Source organism: Saimiri boliviensis, chromosome 6, assembly GCF_048565385.1.
Source record: "Saimiri boliviensis isolate mSaiBol1 chromosome 6, mSaiBol1.pri, whole genome shotgun sequence".
Classification (NCBI taxonomy): Eukaryota; Metazoa; Chordata; class Mammalia; order Primates; family Cebidae; genus Saimiri; species Saimiri boliviensis.
Genome location: NC_133454.1, coordinates 117,654,555 through 117,662,603, shown reverse-complemented (window position 1 = coordinate 117,662,603; position 8,049 = coordinate 117,654,555). Strand labels below are relative to the sequence as shown.

Sequence of the window (8,049 nt, the reverse complement as noted above, 5' to 3'; positions counted from 1 at the left end):
TCATATGCCACCACATCTGGCTTATTTCATCTTTTGTAGCTTTTATAAATGGGACTGCCTTCTTGATTTTCTTTTCAGCTATTTCATTGTTGGAATATAGAAACACTACCAACTTTTTATATGTTGACTTTGTATCCTGCAGTTTTACTAAATTTGCTTATCACCTCTTTGAGTTTTTGGTGGAGTATTTTGCTTTTTCTAAATATAATAAATGTCCCCTACAAAGAGGGAAAATTTGTCTTCCTCCTTTCCAATTTGGATTTGTTTGTTAGTTTTAACCTGATTTTTCTGAATAGGACTTCTATCACCATGTTGAATAGGGTGGTGAATGTGAGCATCCTTCCCTGTTCCAGTTCTTTCAACTTTTCCCCATTCTATATGATGTTAGCTGTGTGTTTGTCATATATAGCCTTGACTATTTTCCTCTGTGCCTAGTTTGTTGAAAGTTTTTATCTTGAAGGGACATTGAACTTTATCAAATGTTTGTTTGGTCAGGCATGGTGGCTCATACCTGTAATCCCAGGCCTTTGAGAGGCTGAAGCAAGAGGATTGCTTGAGACCAGGAGTTCAAGGCCAGCCTGGCCAACATAGAAAGATCCCCATCTCTATTTTTTTAATATTTTATAATAAAATTTTCAAAAATTAATGCTTTTTCTGTGTCTATTGAGATGACCATATGGTTTTTGTCCTTCATTCTGTTCATGTGATATACCACATTTATTAATTTGCATAGGTTAAACCACATCATTTCCCTGATATAAATCCTACTTGTAATCCCAATTTCATCCAGCCTCAGCTCTTCCTTGTTGGGAAACTTGTTTGTCTGTTTGTTAATTTGTTTGTTTTTGAGACAGGGTCTCCCTCTGTCATCCAGGCTGGAGTGCAGTGGTGCCATCATGGCTCGCTGCAACCTCAACTTCCTGAGCTCAAGCAATGTTCTCACCTCAGCCTCCCAAGTAGTAGGGACTACAGGTGCCAATCACCATGCTTGGCTAATTTTTTATATTTTTTGTGGAGACAAAGTTTTGCGATGTTTCCCAGGCTGATCTCAAACTCCTGGTCTCAAGTGGTTCTCCTGTCTCAGCCTTCCAAAATGCTGGGATTACAGGTATGCGCCACTGCGCCTGGCCAGGAAATTTCTTCATTACTGTTTCAATCTCATTACTTATTATTGGTGTTCAGGTTTTATATCTCTTCCTGATTCAATATTGACAGGTTGAATGTTGCCAGGGATTTATCCATTTTCTCCAGGTTTCCCCATTTGGTTAGACTCATTATAGTCTCTGGTGATGTTTTGTATTTCTGTGGTATCAGTTGTAATGTTTCCTTTTTCATTTGATTTTGTTTAGGTAGGTCCTCCTTCTTCTTTTCTTGGTTAATCTAGCTAGCAGTTTATCAATTTTGTTTATCTTCTCCAAGTACCAACTTTTTGTTTCATTGATCATTTGTTTTAGTTTTTTGTTGATGGTAGTTTTTGTTGTAGTTGTTGCTTTATTTATTTATTTAGTTTTTGTCTTCATTTTGTTTAGTTCTGCTGTAATCTTTATCATTCATTTTCTTTTGCTAATTTTGGCCTTGGATTTTTTTTCTTGCTTTTCTAGTTCCTTAAGATGTATCACTAGATTGTTTATTTGAAATTTTTCTACTTTTTTGATGCAGGTATTCATTACTATAAACTTCTCCCTTAGTTTCATTCTTCTACATGTGAGTATTCAGTTTTCCTACCAGCATTTATTGAAGAGACTGTTCTTTCCCCAATGTATCTTTTTGGCACTTTTGTTAAAAACGAATTCACTCTAGATGTATGAATTTGGTCTATGTGTCTGTCTTTATGCCAGTACTATGCTGTTTTGGTTACTGTAACTCTATAGTATAATTTGAAGTTGAGTAATGTGATTCCTCCAGTTTTGTTCTTTTTGCTGAGGATAGCTTTGGCTCTTCTGGGTCTTTTGTGTTTCCATATAAATTTTAGGATTGTATTTTCTATTTCTGTGAATAATGTCATTGGTATGTTGATAGGGATTGCATTGAATCTTTAGATTGATTTGGGTAGTATGGACACTTTAACAATATTATTTATTCCAATGCAGAAACACAAAATCTCTATTTTTGTGTGTGTGGCCTCTTCAATTTCTCTCTCCAATGTTTTACAGTTTTCATTGCAGAGAAATTTCACTTCTTTGATTAAGTTAATTCCTAGGTATTTAATTGTATTTTAACTATGATAAATTGGAATACCTTCTTGATTTCTTTTTCAGATTGTTTGCTGTTGGCATATAGAAATACTAATAATTTTTACATGTTGATTTGTATCCTGCAACTCTACTGAATTTGTTTATCCATTCTAATAGGTTTTTGGTAGAGTCTTTAGATTTTTCCAAATATAAAATCATATCATCTGTATACATGGATAATCTGACTTCTTCCTTTCCATTTGGATGCCCCGTATTTCTTTTTCTTCTCTGATTGCTCTAGCTAAGACTTCCAGCACTATGCTGATTAACAGTGGTGAAAGTGGACATCCTTGTGGTAGTCCAGATCTCAGGGGAAAGGCTTTCAGTTTTTCCCTATTAAATATGATGCTACCTATGTGTCTGTCTTGTATGGCTTTTATTATGTTGAGGTATTTTTCTTCTATATCCATTTCTTTAGAGTTTTTATTATGAAGGGATGTTGGATTTTATCAAATGCTTTTTCAGCACCAATTAAAATGATCCTATGATTTTTGTCCTTCATTCTGTTGATATGATGTATCACAATGATTGATTTGCATATGTTGAACCATCCTTATATAGTTGCTATAAACAGCATCAGTAGTATCCATGATTTCCTTAGTAGCATAGGGTACAGTTATTAGTGGAGGCTGTGGTAGACAGTGGGACAGTCAAGCAGATCAGAGTTTGGGTTCCAGTGGTAGCAGCAGTAGGCTGAGTATGTCTGTCCTTGGGCCCCATGGCAGTATATGACTGGGACACAAGATAGGTCACAGTTGGGGCCCCAGTGGTGGCAGCGGTGGGCTGAGCATGTCTGTCATTGGGCTGCAGGAAAGTCTATGCTGGCTCCAGTGTCAGTGGGCCCAGGAGGGCCAATCTTTGGGCAACCAGGTGACTTATTGGGGTACTAGCAGCAGTGGTCCTGGGTAGTAGCAGCAGTGGGCTGGGCAAGTGGATGGGCTATTGCACCCCTGGGCAGCCAGCATGACATGCACAATGACAATAGCAGTGGTGAGACAACCCTCTGGTCCCAAATGGTCTGTACCAGTGTTGGTGGTGGCTGCAATGGGTTGCATGGGCTGGTCTCCAGGACTTCAGGTGATATGTGTCAGCTATGGTGATAGCAGCTGAGTGGAGAGTTCAGGTGCCAATGGTGGTAGCCTAGGCTGGGCAATATACTGGCCCCCAGATTATGTTGTCTGGAACAAGAGGTAGGGGTTAAGCCAGGCCAGACAGAATTGTCCTTAAGCTCTGTCTGGCTTGAATGCAGGCAAAGCTGTGGTAGACAGGGGCAGGACAATCTTTAGACCACTGGCAGAATGCTCACATGGGGACCGGCAGCAGCCGCACTGCTGTGGTACCACTGGAGCGGGCATGCTGCCTTCAGTGGTGGGCAGCCTAGTCTGGCTGCTGGGGAACACATGTGCTGCTTGCACCTCAACCCCAGCTGGAGTAAATGGTACCCTGCTCGGCCGGACGTGGTGGCTCATGCCTGATATCCCAGAACTTTGGGAGGCCAAAGCGGGTGGATCATGAGGTCAGGAGATAGAGATCATCCTGGCTAACATGGTGAAACGCCGTCTCTACTAAAAATACAAAAAATTAGCTGGGTGTGGTGGCAGGCACCTATAATCCCAGCTGAGGCAAAAAAATTGCTCCAACCTGGGAGGCGGAGAGTGCAGTGAGCCAAGATCACACCACTGCACTCCAGCCTGGGCAACAGAGCGAGACTCCGACTCAAATAAATAAATAAATGGTATCATTCTCATTCCGCAGCCCCAACAGCAGTAGTCAACACTTCACTTGCACCTCAACCTCCGGTGTGGTAGCTTTCTCTCCTAAGCCCCAGGGGCCACCTCAGGCCCCTGGACTCCAGGACAGTGTGCAATCTATTGGGGGCGGTGCTATGGCAACTTGCTGAAGCTGCTTAGGTTTCAGAAAGTGCGCAGGACCCAGTGCAAGCTCCCTCCCTGAGGTACTGCCATAACACAATCATGCCAGCACCTCCCTGTGCTCATTTCAGGGCCTTGTGAGGGTCAAGGGGCTCTCCCATGGCTAGGATTTCAGGAGTCTTCATTTGGAATGTGGACTACCTTTTCCTGTATTGGGAATGTCTCTCAGCTCCCAGTCAATCTTACCAAACAGAGATCTCAGGATTCCTTCTTTGCCTGGGGTATTTCCTATCACTTTTCTGTTGAATTCCAGTGGTCTCTCCTGGGTAATCTAATCGAAGTGTGATTGTCTGCTCTCTGTTTTGGTTCTTCTTAGTGGAGGAGGCAAACATAAAATGCCTCTAGTCAGCCATCTTGAAGCGGTCATCTGTTTTTGTTTATTTCATTTCCTCTCTGTGGATTATTAGTTCAGTAAATTGACAGAAATCAGTAAAGCTCCATCTTCTGACAATTACCCAAGAGGTCTCTCTCAAAACACCACATATTCACGAGGCAGTAACATCCCTAACTGGGTGTATTCATTTTTTATGGCTGCTATAGCAAACTAACATAAACTGGGTGGCTTACAACAAAAGAAATGTATTCTCTTGCAGTTCTTGAGGCCAGAAGCCTGGAACCAAGGTGTGGCAGGACCATACTCCCTCTGTATCCTCTAGAGGAGCATCCTTCCTTGCCTCTGACAGCTTCTGGAAACCCCAGACATTCCTTGATTTATGGCAGCCTAACTCCTATCTCTGCTTTCAGCTTCACATGGCCATCTTCCCTCATCTGTCTCTTCCCATGATGCTGTCTTCCTATATCTCTGTTTTCTTTTCTCTCTTTTTTTTTTTTTTTTTGAGACAGTCTCACTCTGTCACCCAGGTTGGAGTGCAATGGCACAATATTGGCTCACTGAAACCTCCATCTCCTGAGTTCAAGCAATTCTCCTGCCTCAGCCTCTCAAGTAGCTGGGATTATAAGTGCCTGCCACCATGCCAGACTGATTTTTGTATTTTGCATAGAGACATGGTTTTACCATGTTGGCCAGACCAGTCTTGAACTCTTGATTTCAAGTGATTGGCCCACCCTGGCCTCCTAAAGTGCTGGATTTATAAGAAAAGAAAACTGGCCCGGAGCAGTGAGCCGCTGTGCCTGGCCAGTTTTCTTTTCTTATAATGACGTCAATCATGTTAGAGTAGGGTTCACCCTAATCAAGTGTGACCTCACATTAACTTGATTAAATCTGCAAAGATCCTACTTCCAAATAAGTTCACAGTCACTGGTACCAGGGGTTAGGATTTTGATCTATCTTTTTGGAAGCTACAATTCAACACACAAAACAGAGAAATTACTTCTCTGCTGAGTCACTGCACATTCTAATGACTCAAAGCATCTGATTTCCGGTGTCTTAGGCCTAGGGGACCAGTGCTATTGGAGTCTTTGCTTCCAAATATGACCCACACTGATCCTTTCAATTATTCCTTCTCTGAGGCAACAGACCAGGCCTCCAATACCACTGCAGATGCTGGTTCCCTATAGAACAGAAAATTCGGGAACAGGAAATGATTCTAACAACATAGTAAGGATACAACGATTACTAGAACAGGCTGAGTTCTTTTTTTTTCCAGATGGAGTCTCGTTCTATCACCCACGCTATAGTGCAGGGGCACAATCTGGCCTCACTGCAACCTCCATCTCCCAGTTCAAGCAATTCTCCTGCCTCAGCCTCTTCAGTAGCTGGGACTAAGGTGTGTGCCACCATACCCGGCTAATTTTTTTGTATTTCTACTAGAGACAGGGGGGTTTCACCATGTTGGCCAGGCTGGTCTTAAAATCCTGACCTCAGACGATCCACCCACCTCAGCCTCCCAAAGTGCTGGGATTACAGTCGTGATCCACTGTGCCTGGTCAGACTGAGTTCTAATTCCACTTTTCTTATGTACTAGCTTTGTGACCTTAGATAAGTTGATCATCTCATTAAATATAAATGGACACAATATTTAAACACAAGGTATGTATGAGGTTTCAATAGCTGCTTTAAAAATGAGTTAACACGTGGCTCATACCAGGTGTTCTGTTCTTAGCAGTTTTTCTTCCTCTTCCCATTCCACTGCCTGTCCCGGGGATATTTTAAAAGCTTTGGGTACTGACCCTAACTCTAGGGTACATGCATGTTTTATTTGGTCTCTCTGCAGTGACATGCACACTATGGTGGAGAACCACACCCAAGTCACCTGGTTCCACCTGCTGGGACTTACAGAGCAGGAGGACCTCAAAGGCATCCTCTTTGTGCTCTTTCTGTTCATATATTCAGTCACTGTCGTGGGCAACCTGGGAATGATCACCCTGATCCATGCAGACCCACAGCTCCGCACACCCATGTACTTCTTCCTGAGCATCCTCTCTTTCATAGACTCCTCCTTTTCTACGGTGGACACCCCCAGGCTGCTGGAGAGCTTCCTTGTCTCAAGCCGATCCACCTCCTTTGCAGGCTGTGTGGTCCAGATGGCCCTCATGACCCTCCATGGTACTGTTGAGTGCCTGCTCCTGGCCATCATGGCCTATGACCGATTCACTGCCATCTGCCACCCTCTCCTCTATCACACTATTATGTCCCAACATCTGTGTGTGCTGCTGGTGGTGACCTCCTATACTGTTTCTGTTGCCATTTCAGCTTTGCTCACTGGATGCATCTTTAAGCTGCCCTACTGTGGCCCCAATGTCATTAACCACTATTTCTGTGACATCCCCACTGTGCTCCATCTTGCCTGTGCAGATACTACTGAGGTCGAGACCATTATCTTCTCATCTTGTGCCTTGCTCATCCTCTTTACCATCACCATTATCCTAGTCTCCTATGCTTACACCCTGGTGACCATTTGCAGGATGTGCTCCCTGGATGCCCAGAGCAAAGCTCTCTCCACCTGTGCCTCCCACCTCAGCATCATCTGCCTCTTTTATGGCACCGTCACCTTCATGTATGCTTAACCAAGCTCTCACAAGCCCATGGAACAAAACAACAAGGTCATCTCTGTCTTCTACACTGTGGTCATCCCCATGCTGAACCCTCTGATCTACAGCCTGAGGAATAAAGATGTAAAATATGCTTTGAAGAGGAGATGCCTTTGCAAGCTGTCTTGAGAACAAAGTATGGAGTATTGAGCATCCTATCCCAAGCAATAACATGGTAGCCACAATATAAACATGAATAATATTAACACTTAGATAGAGCAAAATATGTGCCATCAATACTTTAAACACTTGACATATTATCAACCCATTTAATCCTCACAACAAGTGTTTGAAATAGGCACTATTATTATCCCTTAGGAGTCTGGGGCACAGAAAAACTGAGTAACTTGCCCAAAATCACACAGCTGAAAAGAGGCAGTCTGGTTCCCTGAGACTATATTCTCAACCAATGCACTGTACTTACTTTTTCTGATGACCACATCTCAGAAAGGGACAATGGCAGCATTCCTTAAAGATATCATAAGGAGAAACTGGATCATGGCATTATAAAGTGGGATGGGAGCAACCATGGGGTTTGGAGCCTGTGCACCCACACCTCAGTTCACCTTGCCTCTGAGTGACCCCTTCTCTTGGCATCTGTGTGATGTTGAGTCAGTCACCTAGACCCTGAACCCCCATTTTCCCAAGTGAAAACTAGACAGTAACACCCATCTCAACTGGTTATTATTAGGCCTCCATGAGGGAGAATATGGGTTCCCACAGAGTCTGGCACAAGCAACTGTTCACAAACTGTTGGTTTCCTCGCTTCCCTGGGGAAACCACTCCATAGGATCACATGTTCTTATACATCAATGTTTTTTAAGGGTAAGAGCATACTACGTTGTGTATTAGTCCAGTTTCATACTGCTATGAAGAAATACCCAAGACTGGGT

General features: G+C 43.0%; 1 pseudogene; it reads left to right on the top strand.

Annotated features, from left to right (window-relative positions):
- The first annotated feature begins 6,352 nt into the window (after positions 1-6,352).
- On the top strand, positions 6,353-7,285 carry LOC101028217 (olfactory receptor 5P55-like; annotated as a pseudogene).
- Positions 7,286-8,049: the final 764 nt, after the last annotated feature.